Below are 27,921 nucleotides of genomic sequence, written 5' to 3'. Positions count from 1 at the left end.
TATTATTTCCCATTTATGTAACCAACTATTTACGTTTTCATATTATAAATTTTGAGAGGACATTTCCATAGAGGATCAGTACATTGTTTTATTGTTTGGAGATGGTTATAGCTGCTCGTATTTTGTTGTGAGGATAATTGCTTAAGTCTTTTTAAATGTGATTAGTATACTTTCCTGGTCTTATCAGCTTCTTGCATATATTAGTGTTTTGCTAATTGTACATTGTTCTGCTGTGTGCTTATAAAATAAGCTTCAGTCATGCTCACTGAGTCGTAATCACTATCTGAGAACAGCAGCTGACTTCAATGTAAATGTGCATGTGTCTGTGTGTATAACGGTATTTACTTGATAGTATCCAACGTAAGACTGAAATTATACTTCCTATAAACCACGAAAGGGTAGGTAGCATAGATTCTTAGGAGTAAACAGCAAATGAGATCTTCTGTATGCTTGGGATTGATTCCTTTAATTTCAGTCTTTATGCTGCCGAGATTGGAAACTAAAGAGCAAGTAGGAGAAAAAAAAAACACCAGACACACCTATCTTTTGGTTATGGTATTTACAACATAAAAGGCATACAATAAGAGTTTCGTAAAATGCTAGAGAAAACACTGAAAAGCAGGGTAAATTAACCCAATAACATGGTTAATCCTATCTGAGAGAACTCATTAATGAGAGAGAAGAAAGATTAAACTAATTACTAAAGGCATGTCCATGAAAGTTATGTTCCACTGCTTCTCCCCCTTTAGTCATTAACAGAATATAGTATCCCACATTGAGATGTTTGTCCATCCTGTCAGCCAGAAGAAAAATCATTTTTACTCTCCAGGAACATCTCCAGTACAAGCTCCTTAAACAAAACAGAACATGTGAAATTCTGAATAACCACTCTTGTCTTTTTCAGATTCTGACATGGTCTGATTTTTTTACTTAGCTTATATGGATCCAAGTTTACTATCTTACTAAACCTTCTGCATGTGAGTACATCAGGCAGCAGCACCAATATCCATTTTAGGGATATAAATGTACATCATTCTATTAACATAACCTGTTGCTGTGATACACACTGAAGGAGTCCCTACCTATAGAATGAGCTTCCTATCTATCTGAGAATAAAATAGGTCCTTGAATGTCTTTAAAACCAACCTGGATGAGTAGACCAAGATCCATATATTCCCTTGTGGTCTCTCTCTCTCATATTTTAACCTCTGATTAATCTCTTAAAGCATCAGTTGGGACATTTATTACAGGAATATGGCAAATTTAAAGAGGCTGTGTTACCAGGATAAGTTTGGTTATGGACAGTGGGGGAGAGGGTACCAAAATGTGTGGCACTTTTAATTTTTGTCAGTATGTTAGAGAGGGTAATGAGTTTGTTCATCCGCAGACAAGGAAGATATATTTTTAAATGTTATGGCTAACTGTGACGCCATGAATGTTGTTTATTTAGCCAACTGTGAGCAATGCAGCTCATTTTATGTTGGCAAAACCAACTGTCTGTTTCATGCACTTATTATGGACCATATATATTGTAAATAAAGACAACACTGCCAGTGCCTTATCTAAACATGTTCAGATGCAAGGTAATGCACACAGGTTTTCTTTTCCTGTGTTAAATACAAGAATGCCAGGTTGGGTAACATTGAAAATGAAACAAAGATGTGAAGCAAGATGGATAGCCAAACTTGTATGGGGTTAGGTTTAAATGAATGTGTATCTTTGCAACCTGTTTTAAAAGCCAGAAGGAAAAGGAAAAAGTAATGTCTATTTGCTGGGTTCACTTTTTTTAGTGAGTTCAGCTTTAGACTGGTCTGCGTATTGTGACAATGTTAATTAAATGTTTAGTAAAGATGTTTCGTTAGGGTCTGAAGAAGCTTTGATTTCATAGCAAAAGCACTTACCATTTTGTATATGCATTAAACTTGGATTTATTTCACCTGCTGTTTTGCTCCCTCCTTTACCTTTGGATATTTTAAAATGTGACTGTTGTAATTCCATACATGGATTTATTTTACCTGTTGCTTGCTGCCTATTTTACCTGTGGATATTTTGAACTGTGACTGCTGTGTTTCCACTGTGGTGCTTTTCCCTGGATTTAGCAAAGGTGGCTTTGTTGAAAGCAATAAGGTTTTGACCTGGTTGTATGGGGATGTTACTGTATTGTCTAACGGCAAATGTTGGTTGATGGTCACGGAATGCATTAGCAAGATGAAGTAATGTTATGAGCAGATGTCAATATACAGTCTTGCAGTAATTGTTTCTTGATTTTTGCTATATCTTGTGGGTGTTGAGTGACTATTTACTGTTACTTTTGTTATAGCTTGTGGGTGTTGTGATTATTTGTGAGAAGTTAATACAGATTTATGGAGTATTTGCAGATGTTAGAAGATAAGTCTATACTTAGGTCACCTATCACGATAGTTTCAAGGATTACATTTATATGCTATATATATACATATACATATATATATTTAGAGCAGTAATACAAATAGTTTTATGAGTATTTAGTTTACGTAGGAAATAAAAGTTCTGCATTGCTGAATTATGGAATTGTTTGAGGATGTCGAGATAGATGGAGTTTGGAGATTGCCACACCTCTGCCTTTTTTATATTCCTGATCATTTCTAAGAATTTTATATGCTACAGGAATTATTTCTTCTTTTGATTTATCCAGGTTTCAGTGGCTACAAGTATATCAGGGGAGTATAGTGCCAGGTGTGCGTAGGTCAAGAATTTTGATAATGCTTTACTTGTTTATGTTGTGAAAGAGAAGGGTTGTTTTTGTTTTTGGAAAGGTGGGCTGTGAATTTGTTTTTTGTTGCTGACTTTGTCCAGCATGGGGGTCAATATCTCCATTAAGGCTGAGTGATTTTGAAAAAGGCCAGCAGGCAGGGAGAAATTTATATTTGTACTTTTGTTTTGCAGTTATTTTTGAAGGTTAGAGTTACAGTGTTTATAGCTGGTTTTGAAGAGTTATGTAGTAGAGATGTTATAGAATTCTGGAGATTTAGCATGAGGGTTAGTAGGTTGAGTTGAGTTTTTGAGAGTATTAATTAAGAGTGAGAAGTGAAGTATGGAGAGATTGGAGTGATGGATGTGAAAGTGTATACAGAAATGTTAATGTAAAAAGATGAAGCATTGTGGTAGTGTGATTAGGGACTGCTATATCAAAGAGGGCAACTGTGTAAGCTTTGAAAAATATAAGAAAATTATTCCTGTTGGTAGATAGATGGGGTTATTTTACTGTTTGCTGGATTTAATGTTATTGGGTTGGTTGGTATAGTGATATGTTAGGAGGATAATGGAAGTGGTTAGTGTGATAGTGAAAGGAAGTGGGAGTGGTTAGTGTGGTAGTGACAGGATGTGGGAGTGATTAGTGTGGTTTTGAGAGGAAGTGGGAGAAGTTATGTGGTTTAAATGTAGAGTAAGTGGGGGATGGTGGGTGGGAATTGGGGGTATGACAGAAAAGTAGAGTCAGCCCGAGCATAGTGAGGGTAAATGAAACTGGCCCAAATGACCCAGGACAAAGCATAAAGAAAAACTATCTGTGGGAGTCATAATAAATATTTATAAGACAGTTAATTCAGATATAACCTGCAAAAAGTTTCATATACTCAGTGGTTAGTCCTTTCAGGGATGGAATCAACTCATGACTCCCTTTTCAGCAATTGCCTAGAACTCCAGAGGAGTAAACTCTAGTAGTACTACGACAGCAGATATGCAAAGGCCCCCTGTCTGCTATGGATTTATATAAGAGATTTAGCTGTAAGGAAGCATTCAGCATCTCATTTATTATAGCTATGGCTTTGTATTTGCTTTAGTAGCCTGTTTGAATTGGAAACATTTTAGTTTGATTCCTATTACAGTTTGGGGCAAATTAGTTATTTTATCATCAAATCTAATAGACACAAATCTGGATGCCTATTAATGGTTTAACAGCTCCTGTGATTTCACTATTATGTTGTACATTCATCATTTCTCTAATATAAGCATATATATACTTTTGTATATGTATATATAGATATATATATATATATATATATATATATATATATATATATACATATATATATATATATATATATATATAGATATATATAGATATATATATATATATATATATATATAGGGGTCTCATTTATGGAGTAGGTCTCTGAGGGGGACAGAGTACTCAAATGTTTAAGCAGCAGGGAGAAGCAGTTCAGTTGGTTTGATGAGCAGACTCGCGTGTCAAAGCTGAGCAGTTATATGACTGGATATTTCCTTAAACTATAACCAAAATAAAGAGAAGATAAATGAGAGGAGGATGAAGAAAAGTAATATTTTTTTCTCTAGTGTAGAGATCACACACACAATACTTGGTGGATTCCTGGCAGTCACTTCATGCTAAAATCATGTTGTAGAATGTTAGAGGCATCTATCATGAGGTATACTGAAACACTACACTTTAACATTTTAAAGGTATCGCATAGAATGCAACAAGGAAGAAAGGTGGATGCTATCCATCAATGCATGCAGCTTTGTGACAATGTACTGTTACCTTCAATGTGAATCTTTTTAATTTTATATTTTTTTTAATGCTGGCTATTTAGCCACATCAGGACCCTAGGGTCTATGCATTTACTACTTGTAAAAACAATTTGGTTGGCTTTAATTGTTTGGAGGGACAACGGTTGGTTACTGGGTAGGTCTTAAATCATGTAGATCCACAAAACCATGCAAATGAGGCCAAGTGCACAGACAGAACCAACGATATGAAGCTAACCAAAACCACCCAGCACAAGTAGAGTGCGTTAGAAAATGATTTTTACATAAGTGGGTTAGCCACTTTTGTACCCCCTTGTAGGGTCCCTTCCAAGCTGCTTGGAGCTTGATTTGTCTGACAGGAATGAGAACCATTACCTGCAGCTCTCCCACATACTCTCTAGCTTGATCATTTCTGTCATGCCAGACCTTTTGCTTTTGGGTTTCTGCCAGATTCTCCTGGGCCAAGCTCACGAGTTCCCTGAGCCTTGTCCTCAGGTTTAGGACATATGTCACATCAGACTCCTTGTGAGGTTCACACTAACCTTCCCACTCATCAAAAATTAAATCTAGTGGTCCCCCCACCCTATGTCCATACAGCAACTCAAAAGGTGAAAAACCTGTGGATTCCTTGGCAACCTCTCTCTAAGCAAACAACAGAAGGGGCAAACATTTTTCCCACCGTCTTAAACTGGTCTGCAAATGACTGTAGCATGAACTTGAGTGTTGAGTTTAACCTCTCAACAAGACCATTAGTCTTGGGATGGTAGAGGGGGTGGTCTTCAGGTGCTTCACCCCACCATACTTCTATAGACAAGAAAGTAGGTCTGGCATGAAATTGGCACCTCTGTCAGGCAGCATTTCTTTTGGGAAACCTACCTGTTGAAAATCTATAACAAAGCATTTGCCACCTTTTCTGCCTCAATGGAGGACAAAGCCAATGCCTCAGGGTATCTCTTAGCATAATCTACTACTGCTAGGATATACTTTTTCCCTGTGGAACTTGGAATACTCAAGAGGCCCCACAGTATCATAGCTACTCTCTGAAATGGCTTCTCATTCACAGGCAAAGCCATCAAAGGAGCTCTCACCTTTTCTCCTGCCTTACCTAGCTTTTGGCACTGCTCACAAGTACCCTGTTACATCCCTGGAAATTCCAGACCAATAGAAATTCTGCATAATATGTCTCTCTCTACATTTTATACCCATATGACCTGCAAAGGATATATCATGGGGTACGTGTACAAGACCAGATGGTAGGCACTAGACACTACCAACTGCTGTACCCTCTCACCTCCTAGCCCTTCCTCAGGGTTCCACTCTCTATACAGTAACCCTTTCTCCCAGTATACAGATTCCCTCTTCCCTTGAGAATCAGGTGCCTTCCAAGCTATCTGTCCCAGGTCTGGCAGTGTAGGGTCTTGAGTGCTGTGGCTGTCTCAACTCTCTTTGGAACCCTTCCCAGCTCCCCTTCCAAAGGAAGCCTGGCATCCTTTGGCAGTGCTACCTCACTGTCAGCCTGGGTACTACTACTCACCTCTACCTTTGCAGTCACTCTGTCCAAGGGAACATCAGTACTCACAAGCAGCTGTGGCTCACCTTCAGTCTCACTGCTACAGAGTAGCTCCCTCCCTGAAGTAACCACCTCACCAGTCCTGGCTGCAAGTATGCGGTCAGTCTGGGTCTGTCCCAGGTTACCAGACCCACATGCTTGTCTCGAAGCCTGACTTTGTGTAACTTCATAAACACATGGTACTGGCTCATCAAAATCCTTCCCTATCAGGACATCTGCAGGATGATTGTTTGGTACCCCTGTTCTCTCAAGCCAGTCTACTGTTGGCATTTTGTCTTTCCCACTTACTGGCTCCTTCACCTTTTGTTCCCCACCTTGGGTCTGTGGACATCTGTATGCCACATGGCCCCACTAGGTCCTGGATATGTACCTGGATTAGTGCCTTCCCCTTTTACTGGCAGATTCTGTTTGGGGGCAGTCTGGGCTGCCCACCGTGGGTTCCTTTAGATTAATGAGCAGCATTTGTGGTCCCTTTCCTGTGCAGGGATGCCCTGCTTGCTAGGTATAGGTCTCCCTTCTTCCCTAACTCATCTGAAGTAGCACATTATCTATGAGCTAACCAGATCCTCAAGCAAAGTGATAAGGGCTTGTTCCCTCACCAAATGTTTTGCTAGCCCTTCAAAAGTGGTGACCTGACATCCACTTGCCCACCTATGAAAATAAGTGCTCAGTTTAGCAACATATTCACACACATTCATCTGCCTTGCGTCTATGCTCATGAAACTTTTTTCTTATAAGTTTCAGGTGTTAGCTTAAAGAATTCTAACAAACAATTCTTAACAGCAGTATAATTAAAACAGTCAACATCAGACATTTTGGACAAAATAATTACAACTTTACCATGGAGTAAGGGAGTCAGGAACCGTACCCCCAGAGCCTTTGGTCAACATCATACTGTTTACATATCCTCTCAAACATATGAATGAAACTATCAAAATTATTCCCCTCTGTAAACTGCAGAAGAAATTTACTGACATTTTGTGCTTCTGGGGTTCAATTACTCCCTTCCCCATTACCTCCAACTAAGTCTCTTTAGCTCCAGATGGATTTTTAAGTCCTCTGCACAAAGGTTGAGCTGTCCATTCCCTGAGTATTGTACATCTCCATGGTCAGTCTGATCATCCTCCTGGTTACTTTTTTCTGATGCAGCTGTGACCAAAGCTGCAATCATGTGTGCCTTAGTCATGTTTCCCTGCACCAGTCCTCTAACCTGGCAAATCTCAGCCAACTGGCTCCTTGACATTTTTCCATACTCCTCTGCTGACATGCTTGCCTGCTCTCCCTGACTAAGCTAACAAAAGAAATAAAGCAATTGTGATCTGAACTCTGAATATTCATTGTGTGGCTGATTTGGAGTACAAAAACACCTTCAGTGATCACTGTACACAAGCTACAGGAATTCACTAGCCACACCACTACAAGCCAATTAGTATGTGCCAACCAATTAATATGTGGTGTAGATATCCTACCACTGCCAAACAATTAATATGTGATGCCTGTGCAATGGCCCAGTAATCAATGAGCCTCACTCCTCACCACCAACACCAGTGAGGGGGGTGTCCATATTGGGAAGGATAACAAATACACACAGTCAAGTACAATTTCCCTTAAAAGCACACCAAGATCACAGTCAGTCTGGGTCTGGTTTCTCCCTTTCTCTCCAGATTTCCAATAAGACTCCCCACTGGCACAGCTATAGAGTGGGGTCCTTAGACAGGGTCCCAAACCAAGTCCTCCTAGCGTGCACTCTGTACAAACAATGCTTCATGTCTCTGCCCAAGTAGCTGACACTGAAACACTTTAAGGTATGAGTTATATACAGACACTCCTGGGGAAGGTTGACACAGGTTCACTACCTGTGCCCCTTCTCTCCAGACTATAAGATAGAAATCACTGCCACCAGGACCCTTACTTGTCAGCTACTCTAAAGGCCATTACTGAAGGATGTCCAATTATTAACTGTGCAATATTATTCAGTGGCAAGTGCGACTGAGAAGCAAGACTATTGGAGTGGCTTTGTACAATATCACTATATACATGCAAAGTATTCTAGAGCTTAAATTATCTCCACACAAAACAACCACAGTTGAAACATTTAAATAATATTTAATAAAAACACAAGACAATACTTACTAGACAGTGCTAGTCAAGGGTTCAGCGATCACAGAGAAATGCTTAAAATAAATCAGTAGAATAGGTCTGACATCAATACAGAAAACATCTAAACTAGACTTCCTATTTCTTATCTATATCTAAGAGCAAACACAGTTCTAAAATAAACTTGCATATAGAGCAAGGCAGTGCTGGTGGTGATGTCAGTTCTGAATACAAATGCAAAATGCTCTGATTCTCTCTCTCTCTCCTTAAATTGATAACACAAGTACCACTGACTCATTTCAGATTACATCATTATTCTGTTTTCTAGGCTAACAGAAACTCAGAGTGTAACATCCTTTTTGATCTTGCAGCTGGTCAGGAAGCCAGAGTAATAAAATACATTATACATGTCAATTCTAGCCATTAACTCTGATCTCAAAACAATAGGAAGAATTCCTTCATTCAGACATCTCAGATCAGAGTTTTGAGATCAAACAATTATACAATGCTTGACTTATCAACTTTCTTCCAGCAGAGTGCAATGTTTCATTTTAAGTTCAACATTTACCATAATTTTATTAGATTTAAGAGAACAAGCATGTGGCTTATATTAATATTTACAAATGACAGAATTATCTACTAAATTCTATCTGGCTAGGCTGGCAGCCTTCACATATCTTCACACACCACAAGATTACTGGATTTAGCTATACAAGAAGTTCACATACCCTGCGCTTATTAATAAAATTAGCTGTAAAATAGCATTTTTCTTTTGCATTAAGCCTGTTAGATTAAATCTAAGTTCTATTACAAAGCTCTGTGACTAGCCATTTCACTTGACATGGTATGTGAAATTAGACGGTACAGAGTGCAGTCATGGTAGGGAGACTCAGCATGAGAGGCCACAGGGGCAGAGCAGGACAAATTGCAATCATGCAAGAGGCACTCAACATAGGAGGCCACAGTGGAAAGGGCAGGAGAGATTGCAGTCTTTTTATGGTCATTTGACCTTACAGGGTACAGTGATTGTGTCCAGCCATTATCCTGCTGTGTAGGTAACACAGTTGTGTTCCATGTCCACATCAACCCCATGATATATTGCCCAGGTCAGTTGAGAGTAACCATGGATAGCATGGTCACTTCTGCAGCACTGTATCACAAATTCAGAATGGTTACACTACAGCAGTACAAAGGGCTATTGCCAGCATTAGGAAAAGGATGACATTTGTTTGACAGTGGTTGTCTGACATGGACAGACAGATGCAAGCACGCACACAGATCCACATGCATAACTTGCATACACATCTTGTCAAGAGACTAAAGGAATGGCAAAACTTAGGAAAGTTCCCTACACAGGAGAAGTAGGTGCTCTTAATGGTCCTACACTCACATGACATGCCTACCCTTGAGAAGGAAAGCAGACGTAGCCTTCCATGACCAGATGTGGCAGGATCGGGTATATGACTAAAGTGCAATGGGTGGTCATAACTGGTCAATATTACAAGCACATTGTTGGATCACTGATATGTTACTGCATGACAAACCCAAGCCTCAGCCAATTGCTAAAGAAAATTGACCTCTGTGGAGTACCACCACCACAGAGCCATCTCCTGGACATGGAGGAAATCTGGAAGAGTTCCTGGTATCCTTCCCCTGGGAAAGTAAGAGAGCACTCATACATGGAGGTTGCTTGGATTTGGGAGCTAAACTGGAGATGATTGCCAAAGTGTCGGAGGAGAAGCAGCAAGTAATTAGAAGCACATACCTTGCATGTGTGGTCTTGATTTAATAGTTTGAATTATTTAGACAAGATATCTTCATGTCCATTGACCAGTGGCATTGGATCTGTAACAACTTAAATGTAGCAATCTACATACTTCATGATGGTGAGAGTCACATCTGTGATACAAAATGTCAGTGTGTTCTGTCTATATAGTCATATATTCACTAGTAGTGCTTTGCATTTAAGATGTCAAAATGTGCATGACGTCAACCGGTTGCAAGTGGCTGGCAATGATGGCACCAAGGGCAGTGCAAAGTCACAATGCCATTAATGCTAACAGTGGAGGGTATGCTCACATCGTCTATTGCTGAGGTGACAGTTGTGGAGCAGAATTAACTGATGACATCACCTACATTTAGCAAAGGTTATCCCATAAATGTTGGTCCTTCCTCAGTCCACAAACACTACATACACAGATTGCCAAAGAGGGCCACGATGCTTCTGAGGTTGTGCTACTTCTGTGGGAAAGGTAACTGTGTAGCCATCACTGACATGAATCCAAGACATTCCTAGACCTGAGTGTCACCCTTGGCATTGGTCAATTTATGTAAAGTTCACTGAGTCAATGCACAGCTAGCAACTACTCACTGTCGGAGATGATGTGTTTGGAGAAAAAGAAGTGCAATGACAGCAGGGATTGTTGAGCATCCTGCAATGTATTCCGAGTAACTCATGTTAAAAAGAACTAAATCAGACATGCCTACTGAAGGCATTAATCCCTCCAGTGATAATCTGTTGTGTATTTGAGAGGATACAGGCAACTTGCTAGCACAGTCCTGCTAGGGGATTGGTGCAAAGTGCATGATCATATGCCAGGTTTACGCAGATGGCACTCATTATTGTTGAGCTGCCTTCATTGTGCATGCTTTCTATGGCTTTCCCCATTCCTGGATGTGATTACTTCCAAGAAAGTGGTCAAGACTCTTGCATCTCTGCAATAGACTCACTCAGAATGTTTTCATGTAGTCAGGCATCAAGCAGCATCTGTCCTTGTCTATTCTTGGGGCATTTTGTCAGTATTGTAATGTAATGCCATATGGGGGAGGGTCCATAATCAGGTGCCTGTACCTGCACAATGATGTGGTACTCTACCACTTTGACATTGTGCCTTCAGTTGTGAAACTGCAGAGCCACATGGCACACCAAGCCAGTATTCCATTAATGGAAGCTCAACTGCATTATTTAATTATGTCATCCCTGACTCCCCCTCACTTGCTGGCTGTATGAATGGCTACTGCTTCCAATGCAAATGACCCATCTACCTCTTAGTGTTACCATCCCTTGTTAATATGTCATACCCCACCTGTGCAAATGATTACCATGTCATCCCCATCCTTCTATCTTGTGTATGTATGATAATTTATGATGGACAATATGACCAGTTATTGCACTGCATTGCATAGTCTGCTTAATTAATTACATGCATAGTTTTTTTTCTCTGTTTGCCCTGTCATGATCAATAGTTTTGGATCATTCTTGAAATCTTTGCCAGTGCCACAATGTATTTTTTCTGCCACTGATTCACATAAGAAGACACCACATCTGGTTCCTTTAATGACTCCTCCCTCAAGTCCGCCACTGCTCCTGTATGTCATCCAGTGCTGTTGTAATCACATGTTGTATGTTACGTAGCATTGCTTAGTACACAGATATCTTGCTGCAGACCTCTGGCATGGACTGAAGTATATCAAAAGATTTATACTAGCAGACGTTAGCCTTTGTTAATCCAAATACACACTTAATGATTATCCATATCTATGAAAATGGATTAGTTTATGCCATCTCTACCATTGTGGGGAGGCTATGGATGGTGCTCATCAGTCACCATTCAAAGGCTAATGCAGCAGCACTTGCAACACAAAAGTGGAGTCCACTGTGTTACATAAATTCATGGGTGCTGCCTATTGGGGACTCAGGGTGTAGTAGTGTGTACAGCCAGAAACTACATGGACCTGCAAAAAGTTGCAGATTGCGAAAAGCTGGTATAAGTCACATGTGTATCATGTGGGAATCTTGGCAACTGTCTGGATGATATTGATACACATGGTACATAATTCCCATCACATTGGACAGCACGTAGCATGTGATGGTATGAAGTACTTTTAGTTGATATGCTGGAAACTGAGAAAAGCAAGTGGGGCTTTGAAAGCAGTATAAATGTAGTCGGTGATTCCTCAGGATCTTAGGGTAGTGGACAGTGTTGTAAAATGCCCACATAGTGGTGGTTCGGTCTTCTGCTTTCATGGAAACCAACTATGCTGGAGCATAATGATAAATTAATGTAGGGTTCAAAAGGCTGATGCTTGTGAAACTCCTAATGTCACTTTTCAGATGCTGAAATGTCCCAATAGCAAAAATGGTAATGTTACACAGTGTTTCCACTGGGATGAGTATTTTATACATCCCCTTGGGTTCAATTTGAATTCAGCACATCTGTTACCTCCAACATGGTGTCACTGTCTGCAGGGTACCAGAGGGCAGTGTTCAAACCACAGACTTGCTGGCTTGTCAAATAATGCTGGTGCCATCATAGAAGACAATGACACATGACATCATGGATATTATTTCCCAAGGTGACCACTAACACATACTGATTAGCTGCTGTATTAGCCACTTTTTGTACTTTGCTTGAGTGATACCCCCTGTTCATGGAAAATTGACTGTGTTCATAATAACTTGTCAACATGGCTGATGAACCATTTCTGAATTACACTGCCATGCTTGTGTTTATCACTTCCAAAACTGAGAGCTTTCTGTATACTCATTTAAATGCTATTATGTGGTTATTAGCAAATGTTACCTAAAGCACTAATTTTCCATTAGTGTCTGCACACTGCGTGTTTTGGTAATTTCATCCATGCCTTTTGCTGCTCACGTAACTAGTTTGCAGAACACACCATGCTATTTCTTTCTGAATATCTTACAAACAAAAACTGTATTCTGCATTTCTGTTTAACTCTAACTCTGACCTTACCTTAAAAGCTTCCATATCACTACCACTTCTTCTTTCGTCTTTTTCCCAGTTAGGGGTCGCCACAGCAGATCATCTGTCCACTCATGATTGGCAGTGGACTACCACTAACCAGACAAATTTGAGCTGAATGTGTGGTAAGCCTATAGGCACCAAATCAGAAATGGAAATTTGTTTCTTTTTTTGATGTAATAGGTGTTGCTTACTAGTGTTGATATAATGAATTATTCCCATGTTTTGGTCAATGTTTTTGTGAGTCATTTAATTTGTTGACAGTTTATTGTATAATCAGCTGTAGATATATGGTATCACTGTATTTAATTGCATAGTTTAAAATAAGGGAGCTCTAACATACTATATATGTACAGCGTATAGTAACGACCCTGTCTCAGTGTCATTAATAGGAAGATTATGAGTAGCAAAATCCGCTTACCATTTGACTTATTTTACCAAACTGGCGGAATGAATATTATTAATGAAATGTGGTTTATATATATATATATATATATATATATATATATATATATATACACATATATATATATAGGGTCTGTACTATAACAACGAATGATCAAATGATCGAATGTTGTTATATCGAACTCAAAAGTTCAAATTCACAACACATCGAACTACCAGAACAGCAATTTTTTTTTCCCCAGGGAAAAAAAATCACTGTCCCCAAAAAACAAAAAAAAAAAACAAAACTCATTCAAACATTGCATAAAGTGGGGGCTGTGCCCCCCCACCCCCTACTTAACTATACCAATTCTGAGATCACACCACAGTGCTGAAAACGCCAAAGTGACAGAAGTGGCCAAGCTACCCAGGGAATTTGCTTATATCCCACTTGATCATTTTGCGTTTTTGTCATTTGAAGTTCGACCAACACTCATTTGACAAAATGCGTCTTCAGCCTTCTGATAGCAAACCTATATATGTATGGTTATTTTGACTAATCTATACTACACAAAGGAAGTATTTCACATGAATGCTTGATAGTTTGCTTTAATTTACATGATATTGTTTAATCCAAGTAAATAATGTGCTTCTAGCATCTGTCAATACTTTGTAGATAAATTTATTTCTGCCTCCAGCAACCAGGCAAATGTAGTACATTAATTGTAAATAGTGAGTTATTTTTTGTAAAATTTTAGTGAGCTCATATTAAAACTAGGGTGCATAAGCCTCTTATGAAAGTATTGTTCTCAGAATAAGTAAGTACTGTAAGTAGTCTTAAAGGGAGAAGAGAAATAAGCTATGTTATTGCCTTATTTAATATGACTAGGGCATCTCCTGTTGACATGCCCTCATTTTCTATTAATGGCTTGTGCTATTCTGTGGGTCCATCCTCATGACCAGGCATCTTGTTCTAGATCACTGCCTACTTTTTGATGTTCCAGGACAATAACAAGGGGTAAGATGAAGAGGACAGCTGCAATAGGTACAGGTTGTTGGAAGCACAATTCAGAGGCACTCTTGGGAATGAGTGTAATACTGTTATCTTTTATTGAAGCCTACAGTATGTCAAAGTTGATATTAAAAGCTGCGTGCGCACTATTGAATGTAGCAAGGTGCATGCTAAAGCATGTTACAGTTGTAGGCAGGAGCTTACTAGCATTACAGGGGATCTTCCCTCCTCACATTTTCAACACTTTTTGGGGGTTCACAGATTTCAGCTCACCAAGGCACCAGATGACCTAACTACAGGTTTGTGGTATTTACCATTTTTCTTTGTGCAGCAATTTGACTGAAACATGTATATTACTATTGGTTGCAAACACAAATTGCTGAGACACATTTAATCAAAAGTAATTGTTTCCCTATTTACCTTGGCAGAAATGTTAATTCCCTGAACACTATACCAGTCAAAAAAGGAAAACAAGCAGTCAGTTAAGTAAGTTCTACTCGTGTGCTAACCCTTCACCTATCCCTGTCCTTAATCCCAGCCTTGTACTTTAACACCCTTTCTCTGAGTACTACTAAGCAAGATATATGCACATACACGCACTTCAAACATACCAATACCTAAGCATGCCTAACACATCTATCCCTTTCCCTAATCTTTACTCTAACCCTAACCCACTTGCACATATGCAGGCAATGCCAAAACTTTTGTTATGAACTAAAATCTCTGCATTACCACCTATTCCCAATAGTCTAATCCAACATTGCATGCTTCAGCCTTTCAAGCACTAGCCAAGCATGCATTCAACCAATTTCAACACTAGAAAATCCTTTCACCATTGAAAAGTTTGACCAAATATAAATTAACCTTCAAAGCATATGCAACAGTCATACTTTCCCAGATTTGCAATATGTCTTGCTCTATTTATATTTTTTGTGACTGTAGTTGAAACTGAAGTGTTCCTACTGCTTTCACAGAGCTGTAGCAGGTAAGCCTACTACAGACTCCAAAGTAGTTTTTCCTCTCAGATGGGACAACTAAAGAAAAGCACAGTGTCACATCACCAGCTTGGAACAGGATTTACTAGGACTTGTGCAGCGCATTGCACTTTACTGATATACCACTCCTGTCTGAATTTGCACCGAGTACATGATTTGTCCTGGTCCCCTTCAATAAACACACATCACACCAAGTGACATTTGACTACCTTTATTAAACATCCATAACATAGCTTTGTTCACCAAATTCATTGCAACTAACCATAATATAGTTGATGCTAAACAACATAACCACATTGTGATGTTAATCAGGGCAGCATACCTACTCACCCTGCCCATTAACCAGGGTCCATACCTCTGCTTGCTTACATACATATGAAGCAGTGTCCCATCTCACTTCATACCATTCATTGAATTACCTTAATAAGCAACATCCATACCTCAGCTTGCTTATCTATTCAGAAAGCTTCCTCCACTGCTCATTTCCTTTCCCCAGATCCTTGAAATGAACATCCAGACACCAGAGGGGGAACAGAAGAGGACAAGCCTGCCCCTCTTCTCCGCCATCCAGCCTGACCAGGCTCTCTTCCCCTTCTATACCACCCAAAATCGTTCTACCAACTACCTCCCATAAAGGGAGGTGTTAAGCCATACATCATTTGGTGTACCCATCATCTGTACAGCACAGTTGAACCCCGTCATCAACCCCTTGATTACCATACTAGCACTGAAAAATGCCTTAATGAAGTTAAATCACATAGGATTACTCGTGACCCCAAATATGCCACCAAAAATCCACTGCAAGAGAATACATTATTTTTAATCTGCTTCCTTCAAGCTAACCATGGCTCATCCTTTCCAGAATGACAACCTTTACCCCTAACAATAGCCTAGAAACTAAATCCTTGACTAAGCTCTACCCCAGTCAAATAAAGCCCATCCCAAGTCTTGAACCCAGGTCCCTGTCAACTATACCATATCACATAACCCACCAAACTTCACCACTCAGGATGTGCAGTAACCATATTACTGTAAGGAATAGACCAACTCCCAGAACTTCAGTGACCTAACACTACGAGCCAGAAAACCAGAACCCCTAGGCCTAATTCTTGACAGCTCGCCAATGCCCAGCAATAAAGTATCCAACCTGTTGCACCTTACCCCCCAATCCATTCATTATGAGAGAGCAATCAGGACTGCCCAAAACCAAGCCATGGCAATCGCAAGCCGTCGTGATGAAATGCAACCCCTCTATCCACCCAACAGATAAATAGTAAACACCCACTTGATGTCCTTTCTTATTGTATCCACATGCCTACTAATGCTTCCACCATACCCACTATTCTTATAAAGCAAGTAACCTTTGTAATCCCAAACCCCCAATTACTAACTTCAAAACATCCATAAACCAGCAATCACCCAACCTATAGCCCACTGACACTCCATTTATCAAAAAGCCAGACTTTATAACCAACTCACTTTGACAAAAGTTAATATCTTAGTTTTCACACAATGAAACCCATCCTGTCCCCTCCAACACATGAATGACTATGCAAGATGTAGCTACCACACCCTATGAACCCTAACAATTTTTATCAGCAGATCAGAACATGGGCCCTCTATTGACACAGCAACTGGCATAGTTAACTAAACACACAGCACCATTCCACAGAAATCCGACGTGCTTAAATTCATACTTACCATGCTAAAATTACCGGAAGCGTCTTCACCAAACGATCCCAAAACCGACCCAACCTCAACTGTTAAATCCCTCCCACCTAAGCTCTACCCCCAAAACTCCTTTCACTGCTAACTAAACACCTACTGTGCCAATGCCCCTAAATTAGCTCAAGCATCTGGAAACCGCAAATATACAACTTATTCACCCAAATGAACACCCGGAATAATGATTACCTGCAACCTCACTGCTTTCCAAGTCACTGTCCAGAGCCTCCAACAGCAGCATCCTCTGTCCCATTCACTTCCTATGGCCCACCATCTAATACAAACCATGTCCTTCACCCCTCTGCCAGCAACTCTGTACCTCCATCTGCAAAAAAAAAAAAATAAATATATATATATATATATATATTTTTATATATATATATATATATATAAAACATCTTGTCATGAAAATTTCAAACTTCTATCAATCTATCTCCATCCAATTATCAATCTACCAGCCAAACGCTCAACCCCCATGTTAACAACTGCCTCACCTCCCAGAATACCAGAATATTCGGCCAGTCAAACTGCAACACCAGAGCTTTCAAATCTTCCACATTCTACCAATAAAGTTAGCGCTCTACAAAGTAAAACATAAAATTCTTACACTCGAACCATTCTAAATATATAATTAAAATTCAGCTAGCTTACCAGAGGCCTAAACCAATGGCCTCAGCGTCCCCATTATCTTATACAGCTTGCCCCCCCCACCCATAAAACCAGTCAGAAAGCTTAGAGTGATGCTGAAACATACCTCTTAACATCTTAGTGCAAGATACCTGAACAAAACCTAAACTGGGGGGGGGGGCGGCAAAGGCCCAGAGACCGATTTTAAACATTGCTCTTATAAACTTAGCAAGTTGCTGGAATAAAGGAATTGCATTAACATGCATTTTTCTAAAGAATATGAGGTCTGAAACTCAAATGTATGTCATTATTTAGTGACTTCAATCCACAATGATTTGCCAGAAAGCCCCCAGTTTTGTATGGAACAGACCAAAGATATAAGGCAAATGTAGATTTTCTGTGAAAATTTTAATTGAGAGGTATGTGCAGAAACCTGCCACACTAAGACATCTGCACCAAATTAAACCTTTCTGAATCCCAGGGAATATCATTACATCTGCATGACACCTCCAGGTGCATCTGGAGTTGCCTCCTATTGACGCCACTGAGTGTCCGCTATTGCTTCATCTTTGCATCTACAATTCCAACCATATGTACCAGTTTCTTTAAAAGATTTCATCTGAAAGCTTACAAAATGCATTCCTATTGACCTCTGTCTAATACAGGTAGAGATATTAACTACCATTTTTATGAAATAAATTTATTAAGATATAATATTCACGTTTTTCTAAAAATCTCAACAACCAAAACAGACAGAACTTCTTCGCCTCACATGAAATCTCTCAACTAGACGAGTAAAATTCAGCTGATAGCATGCTTGTAACTTGAGGTAGCTGAAATATTGTAAGGTGTTTACAAGGTATTAACACCATAATAGTTACTGCATTTACTGTGACTTACAAACTGTGGTTTTAAGACCTAGAACCTAAAAATTGCTACCACTATAACATAGTCTGTGCTGAACTTACACTTCTTTCGTAACCCCTATGGTTCCAGAGATATGAAACCCTGTTTGAAATGACAGTTTAATTCTATCAAATAGCTTAGGCTCATCCCATTGGAAGTTACAGTTCAAACTTTCTGAACTATATTAGAGAAAATTAAAGTTTTACATACTCAAAACTATTTACTCAGGAAACCCTGCACTACAGAAGCAAATGGCTTTCAAAATATTAACTGATCTGATTTGTATGAATAGCTGCTATACTGCTTAAAAACAATGACTTGGGTACTGGCTCTCATAATCCCAAGATATATCAGCAGGCCATACATGGGTCAACACAGGTATATACGTGGATTCAACTTGTAAGCTTTAGTTCTGCCAATCTAAATAGTACTTGACCGGGCACCTATGAGTACCCACGAGTAGTACCTATGACCAACTAAATCAACGAGAGCAAACAAGTCTAGTTTGAGAGGTTAGCATTACCACAATACTTATACTAAATTCCATTCTGTTGCTTCCCATTTTACTGACACTGTAACTGCAAGCTTTGCCATAGGTTTTACTTTCTTCTCAGGAAGACCAGCAAATCTGCATTACCTTTTAGATTACTGCCGTAACTAGCGAAGCTTGCAGAATTTTCACAAGTGCATTTCCCCTTTCCATTCCAAGGTAACAACAAAACATTGCCGTTAATAGAACACACTGCAACAGCAGCATATCTAGTTAAATTTTGCATTCCCTCCCCACATTCTTCATTCACTCAACACCTTCCTTGACCTTCTCTGAAGCAACGCCTCCCCAAAAGCCTACACTCATTTATCGCACCTCCCAACTGTGTTGCATGGCTGCACTGTTAACTCCATTAAGCTATTTATATTTTATAAGATCTTCTTAATGAACCACAGATGTGCTGAATGAAGCCTGATTGCACATGCCTGGTCCGGAACTGCTATGCCTAAGCCCGAGAACGTTCTCTAAACTGTCATAGTGCAACTAGCTACCAGCATGCCATTAACAGCCAGAACATTTCTTTCCCTGCTAATATTACAAAAAAAAAAAAAAAAAAAAAAAACCTCCCTGCTACAAGAAATACCAGTGTCAGTTTACCACGAGGACACCAGCAGTGCCATGCTTAAAGTAACACCACATACACACCAACCCCTACACTGATGACAGAATTACCTCAGGGAAGCGTCACAATAAGCCTGAAGCCTGCAAAAAAGAAGTGTGGTTCTCTCAACCACAGTGACTGCCGGAATTGCATACCAACGCCCTCACCACCAATGTGAAACTGAACCTCCCCCCATGAGCTGAAAAACAAATCACTCCGTAACCAGCTGAACGACCCAAATTAGAATACTGACTAGCTACCAAGGCCACTGATCGTAAAAACATCTATCATTCCTATATACATTCCTACCTACCTCCATATGTATGCACATACATTATTCTCTCTATTTACATTTTCCAGCAAGGTGACTGCTCCAACCACCTGTCTTCTCAAGTATTTCCAAAGCAAAACTATACAACTCTCTACCCCCTAGCCTACACTTACCCCAACCCACCTTCCACCATCCATTGCCCGAGGCCTACCTTTCATCCTGTTAAACCTACAGGTCATCATGGGCGTACCCTGCCTTAGCAAATTCACGCCAAAATGTGACTGCTTATCCAGCTGCACTTGTCTAAATCTCTTAAGCCCCTCCCCATCCTTATCTCCTTTCCTCTCAACTATCCCTGCATCCAATTAACCCTTTCACCTCCCCCACTCACTTAGCTTTCACTGATATCCAGCTAACCCCCAATGAAGATGTTTCGGGACAACTTAGTTTGTTGCCAAACTTCATTTACCAGATGAATACAGATGGATGCAGATGTCTGTATGCAGATCTTTGCATAGGACATGTGAAGACAACTGCATCAGCCTAATCTGCTAGTACATAAGTAGATGTAGTACAGTTTAGCAAGCTTATATATCTGCAAACTGTCTCATCACATGCGCCAACAATGCCAGTGTTATTTTCATATAACTATAGAATATTCAGCCCTCCATGCACCATGCATTGGGCAACTTCACTTGTGAGTGGCATACTGGTGCCTCCCACAATTCTGTTTACAAACTAAAAAAAAAAAAAGCTTTCAAATCCACTGAGACATCACTACCTTGTGATTGCTGTCATCACCAAATGCCATAAACACTGCTTTATTCCTAGTACATGGAACCCAGCTGTTGTCCACTGAATAAAATCTTGCCTCTTGCCCCCCAAACCTCATCCCCATATCAAAGTACTAACATGTAGCATTTCATGATGGTGTGCATGTAAGTGTGAACATGATAATTCAGAATTCACAGTAAGCACTTGATGGGAACATCATAAAGAAAGCTGTGGCAGTTTGTATCTCCTATGTCATAAATTAGGTTGTCAGGCACTTGGCTGAGGGCTATATTTTGGTGGTAGACATACATATGGGCCTTGTTAAGTAAGTAAGATTATCCTGGAATGGAAAAAAACATAGACTCCACAAAGGGGAAATCAGATTTCTGTCAGTAGTATACTCATTTGCATGAACGGAAGTTCTCATCAGAATGGCTGTTACCCAGCCTTGCCTACCATATTTGGAGGCCCTATGCAAGTGCAATGAGGGGGTCTCCTCCTTAGATGGTTGACCACTGTACACTGCACCAATCATCTTTGCTCTGGCATAAAGGTCTCTGCACTTGTGAAAAACATTTCTACCTCTGAACTTGTTTTGAAATCCACAAGTGAAAAATCCCCTCAGATTTTGTTGCAGATTTAATTTAGTTTAATTTTGAAGCAATGATTTATGATGCCTTTGAAGATCCATACAGTTGCTGTATATGGGTCAGGATGTACAAAGTAATGAATTCTGCAGATTTAAGGCAGAAATACACTGTGTGTAGCTTTGTAATTTAATAAGGGAAGGAAGTGAAGCAAGTGCTGTTGCCTGTGTTTATATAATAAGTTTGTGAATGTATTTAATGTTGAATGTCTGCTTAATCTAAACCTTTAATCAGTCTTGAGTACAATGTAATTCAAGCTATTTGCACACAAAAACAAGTAAAGTTCATTATATTTTCAATAGTCTATACTTCACTGAACTATAATGAAGTACATTTTTAATTTAATTTTATATATATATATATAGCGTTACAGTATCTGAACTTGTTACTATTACTCATTAGTCAAAGATATCACAAATTAATAAGTTATAGATTCACCCATGTGCAATTCACTTTCCGTTTTAGTGAGACTGTTGCAGACTTATTCTGTAATATATATATATATATATATATATATCTGACTGAAGAGCTTAGTGGCAAATGTTAATGTCCTTGACGTGATTATATTAAAATGGCTTGCATAAAGGGAAAATTATTTTCTAGATCAAGAAATAGTTTTCCTACATTTTACTGCTGACCTTTTGTTTGCCATGGGCATGTACCATTAGGGGGCTGAAACTATACTAAGTGATTATTTCACACTGTGCCATTCAGGAAGGATGTACTGAAAATAGAACAATTGATTAAACGGAGTTAATGTATAACTTAATTTTGTTCTTTGGATAAAGTAGGCTGTGGCAAGCACTTTTACAAAATGTGAAGATATTCACAGTGTTACAAACCATTTCTGTCACATTAAAGAAAAAATCAGTTCATATTATCATAGTTCTGTAAAACTTTATAATGGATATATGGAATTCTGCAAAAGGCAGTTCAGAATAGCTTAACTGAATGCAGACGCACAAACTGCATTGTGCTAGCAGATTCTGTAATGCAGTAGACCGAGCTTCGTACTACCAGATGTATGCCTCTTCTCCAGTTTTATCTGGCCTCATTAGCATGTCTAACCCATCTCTGCTTACTGAGTCAGTGTTAATACCCTACTATACTGTTGACTTTTGTATTGTGTGTCTGAATAAGATAGAGTACACTTACATTTTTCACTTAATAACCAGGACGCAATGTTGAAGATCAGTTGAACTTATTTACCAGACTCTTTATAGTCTTCTTTTCTGTTTTTCATTTTTTGTGTGCACACTCATTACTCACCATTTCCTAGTTAACACAAATATTTTTGTCTCCCACAAACTCTGCATACCTCTAAAGCTAAAGTTATTTCTAAATAAAATATGGAGTTAATTCATTCCCTTATCTATCTACTTACTTTTTTCTATTGTGTACTACCTAAATGTTACAACATACTATCACAACTGTTAACTGGTCAGATGGTGTTTGAATACCACCACCTGCAACCAGTTTAAATTGCCAACAGTATATGGCCTCCTGAGTCACACTGCTAGTACTAGAGTCAAGTCTCACAAATATAAGCTACTAAGCACGTTTCTAAGTGCAGCTACATAAATATGCAGGAAATATAATGCTGCCCTGGGTGTGCACACTGACCATTTACACACACATACAAACTTTACATTGGACAGCCAACCAACAAAAGTAATTGGCCTACCCCCACAGATTGCTCGCTCTCTCTATTTTCTGTTAACTAGTTTTCTTATTAGTCTGTCATTAGTAGATCCACTAAAAGATAAAAGCAGTTTAGTGCAAGACTTTTATTCAGAGTAGGATGGCAACAAGCTGAGATTACACATAACATAAAATAATGTGAAATCTAAAGCAAATCTAACCTGGCAGACTTAAGTACATGAAACAAACCAATGACTAACACATACAGCACTTTCTAGAATATTCTTCCTAATCATAATTCATGTCCTTAATATGACAGCACAAATATCATCCATTTAGTACCTGTAAAGATTGTTACTCTTTGGAATGTTCTCATCTTCAAACTGTTTTGCATGTGTTCAGCAACTTTCCTTACACAAACACTCTGTTCATTATAGAGCTTACAGTAAGACAAGGACAAACTGCAAACAAAAAATATTTGTTTCTAACTGCTGTTGCTAGCAAGCAGTGTTCAATAATCCTTTGTTTTGTAACAAAGAATAATTGTGTGTCTTGTATAACAACACAGCTGTAGTACTCATGTCTTACAAAATACAAATATATATTCTGGTTTAGCTTACCTAGAAATAATTCTGAAATACAAAAATTTATTTTGATAATTGCTCTGACATATTTTTTGTACCTTTCCCTCTAATACAATCCATCTCATCGACTTCAGGATAACATAAAAAGCACAATCCAATGACTTATGACCCATATATATAGTGCTAAAAAAGCCCTCATCCCACAATTTTGTGTTTTGTAATTTAGAGAAAAGTTAATTATCCACTCCAATATGCAGATCAACATTTCTTGTGGTATTTAAGTGTGGTGGTTGCATCATGTTGGCAGATTAATATTAATGCTGTTTTGTGGTCCCTCCCCCCAACTTCCAATATATGTAGTGCTGTAATTAATGTTCTGGCATATAAGTAGTACCCCTGGTGGTTCCACCTACCCCTCGATCCCATTTCTATAACATCCCTTTTTTCAGGTCTGCTATACTTATGTAGATGATGATCCGATTTTTGAAGCTATGTCCCTATTTTCAGTCTTGCATTTCAGACGTTACCCCTTTCGCAGTTTTTTGAATCACCTCACCCCTCATGATTTATGAAGGTGCCACACAGACAACCATACTACATGACCAACATACTTGAGACAAATGATTTAAAGAAAGGGGACACATCTTAATTTTTTTTTTTCAGAAGTGAAAATAAATGGCTGTGTGTGGTAGAAATTTGCAATACAGTTAGTCTACACATTTCTAAACTACCTCTTTGATGATGTGATGACATTTTTCCATAATTTTTATCACTTGTCTTTTTTTAGTAGTATTCTATGTTCCTATACGAAGAAAAAAAGATTTATTTTATTTATCAATTAAATTTTATGCTAATTAGATCCCCAGATTGTCTAGATGTATTTATTTTTCAAGGTTCTTTGCTCTTATGTTCAGTGTTTGCAGGTTGAGAGGTGTGCTGTAATTGCCATTATGCCAAATTAGTATCCAGTATGTCTACTGATTCCCCCAAATCCCCATTCCTCATACTGGTTTAAGTGCCAGTAAGGCACGTTTTGTTTAAATTAGTATGTTTAGATCCCTAGATGGGGTGACCCTCATGTTTGACTTTTGGATGTGTAGCATCTCCAACATGCTGGAGAAACAGGTATGGTCTGAGAGGAGCCCTTCTTTGGAACAGGTTTCCTATTCCCATTAAGCAGAACCCTTCCTTGGCCTTCCTCAAATGCAATTTGGGCCAATGGGTGAGGAATCGCAAGTTCTGGGTCAGTGTATAGTATACTACTGGACTAGCTCTGAACATTCTTGGGTGTTGGTTCTTAACTTCCTGACATAGTTAGTTTTGCAATCATTTCTGGTTTTAGTGGTTATTTTAACTTCATACCCAGCGTTTAGCTCTCTAATAGATCTCTTAAGCTGATTGTTAGTTTGTGTGTGCCCTTAAGGTTGGTGGAATGAGACCTTTTATAAGCATTAATCAGTTTTTTTCTCTTGTTATATAATTTATTTGCATGGGTATTCCACCACATTTTTTTAAACTTTCTCATTATGTTTGGTACAGACAATGACTGACTTGTCAATTTAAATATTTAAATGGGAGTAGAAGTCAGAGGCATAGGTAGCAGCTTTAGCAATGTGATCTTTCAGAAGAGGACCAGAGCAGAATTTATTTAAGTCAAGTAACTGTACAAGGTTTACTTTTGAGAAGTCTGTAAATGCAGTGCTATTTATAGGGAAAATACCATTAGTTTTAAAGAAACATGTGACTAGTCTAATTTAACAAGGCATGGTGACACACATAGAGATGAATAAATGACCATATTTGTGAGAAATATATCAAGGACAATGGAGCCACTAGTAGGATGGTTAAATATCTGAGAAAGAGAGCATTATAATGTCAAGAAAGCACTGGGATTGGCAATATAGGTCAGCCAGTTTACTGATGGATAGTTGAAGTGCCCCTGTGAAAAGGTGTTGAGTTTAATGGAAATTTCAGCTAATGAATTAAGATAGCTATCATGCACAGAGGGGGAATATAGATGGTGTTTTATAGATAGCTATGAAGAGGCAATTAGTATTGTTTATGGTAGTTTGGACTTCTAAAAATTCAAATGTGGTTTTCCAACAAATCTGCCACAAGGTGATGATTTCCTTGACAAATACTAATAGTCCCCAGTTGCCAGTAGGTCTGAAGGTGTAGTAGGCAATGTAACAAGCAAGAGAGAAAGTTCTTTTATTGTTCTGAAACCATGTTTCTGTAAATACTCGTATATGCATATGTTAAAGTTTCAGGAAGGCCTCAAGTTCCAGTATTTTTGTCAAAACTTCTGGCATTGAGTAGAGCCACATTAAAGGGTTCCAAATTAGAATTTACTAGAAGGAATGCACATCAGATGGACTTTGATGCTGCCACAGTTATGTTTTTTTAGGCAAAGGTTTTCACCAGAATGTAAATGTCTTGGTAAGAGAGGTGAAGGCCATCCCTGGCAAAGCAGGAAGACTTGGCAGCCATATCATCCCAAGTTGGCACACCCTATATCACTCTAGAAAGACACCAGCTACCTTTACAATTATTAAAGCCAATTATCCTGTCTTTGAATCTTGACATCATTTTAGGTGATAGCAAAATACCACTCTTCCTTGCTTTCAGACAGATGCATAGCAAGCTCAGTTCTAGGCTTCTGCATGCCCTCTGAGTAGTGCATCTTAATTCATTCACCTCTACTTTGTTCACTATCCGGTCATAATTAAATGTCAGGATAGAAGGAGCTAAGATACCTTGTTATATCCCTGATTCTGTCCCCAGAAAGACCACCAACTGTTTATCTATTGTTATCCAGCCAGATGAGGGTTATGTCCATATGCCTTAGAATAGAACTGCCTATTACTAAAACTTTACCATGGTTTTATGTAGACTGTGGGGCATAAAGCTGCAACCTTCACTCTTGTGATTTTTAGAGGCATGTGTTCCAGGTGTAAATGAGAAGGGTGAAGATGAGGTAATTTTTGTTTAACTCCTGACAGCTAGTTATGGCCAATAAATGGATTTGCAGGGGCAAACAGAGTGCCTGCTAACTGTCTCAGACTTCACAAAATGTCCCTATATCTCTCAATTGTCCTTGGTTTTGGTTAATATTTTTCTGTTAAATCCCTGAGGATTATAGTAAGTCAGTAATGGCAGACATTAGAACTTCATGCTTTGTATTTTCAGAAAATACATGCTGATGCAAAGTCCAGTTCTATTAACTTTTCAAGTGCATTAGAGGATTATTTCAAAATTCTCCCTGATTTTTGAGCAATAAAGCTGAGAGGTAGGAATGCCCCTGAATTTCTCATATATTTTTGGTTTATCGTAACATGTAATTTTCTGGTAAATTGTTGAGGGTTGCAGTCACTAGATAATGACAGGCATTTGAGTTTCTTGATTCATTTCCTTAATAAAATGCATGCTATGCAAACCTATTATTCTTACACCTGTCTTAGTGTGTCCATAGGTAAATACAGGTCTAGCTGCCCTTGTGACACATTTTAAGCCTAGTCTATTTATAGGGTTTGAACCCTTCACCCTTGCCACAAGAAACCTCATCATTAACCCACTGCACTAACTGGTAAGATACTGGTCAATAAAGCATTAGACTATTGCAAGTCTATGCAGTAACCAGATGTCAGAATCAAACACAAAACTGTGAGTCTGTGAGGTAAAGACATTAGACATTATGCCAAACCTGACCTGTAAGACCATTGTCCCGAATTCTTTATCTAAGATATCGAAGCATTTTTTTTACTTTTATTTGTTTATTTATTTTTTTGATTTTATATAGTTTGAATGCATGGAAATTAGCTGTATTTGCTGACTGAGGTTGCTTGTTTAGGAAAATGACTATAAGAAGTTGTTTAATGATTATTCTGGCTTTGAAGTATTAATGTAATTTGTGTGAAGCAACATAAAACATTTTAATGTATGTTTGTGTGGAGCAAAGCTCAAATTATTATGTGGTCATTTTATGTTTAGCAAATACACAGACGTGGCTAACACTGCTGGGTGGGAGATGGAGCAGACCATGGATGAAAAGACATGACCTGGCTCAGTTTAAACAGTCAGTATGCATTTACGTATGTGAAGTAAGATGGAGAACTTCGGTATTGTCACTGTCATTTATTTATTTATTGTCTGTTTACACACTTGGATAGCTGAGGTTTATACAGTAAAGTGGATGTAATTGATGGGTATGGAGGTCACCTGTAGATGCAAGTAACTTGCTGCTA

The sequence above is a fragment of the Protopterus annectens genome, chromosome 9.part0 (genome assembly GCF_019279795.1).
Source record: "Protopterus annectens isolate FY-2018-M chromosome 9.part0, PAN1.0, whole genome shotgun sequence".
Lineage (NCBI taxonomy): Eukaryota > Metazoa > Chordata > Ceratodontiformes > Protopteridae > Protopterus > Protopterus annectens.
Note: the sequence above shows the minus strand (reverse complement) of the source record.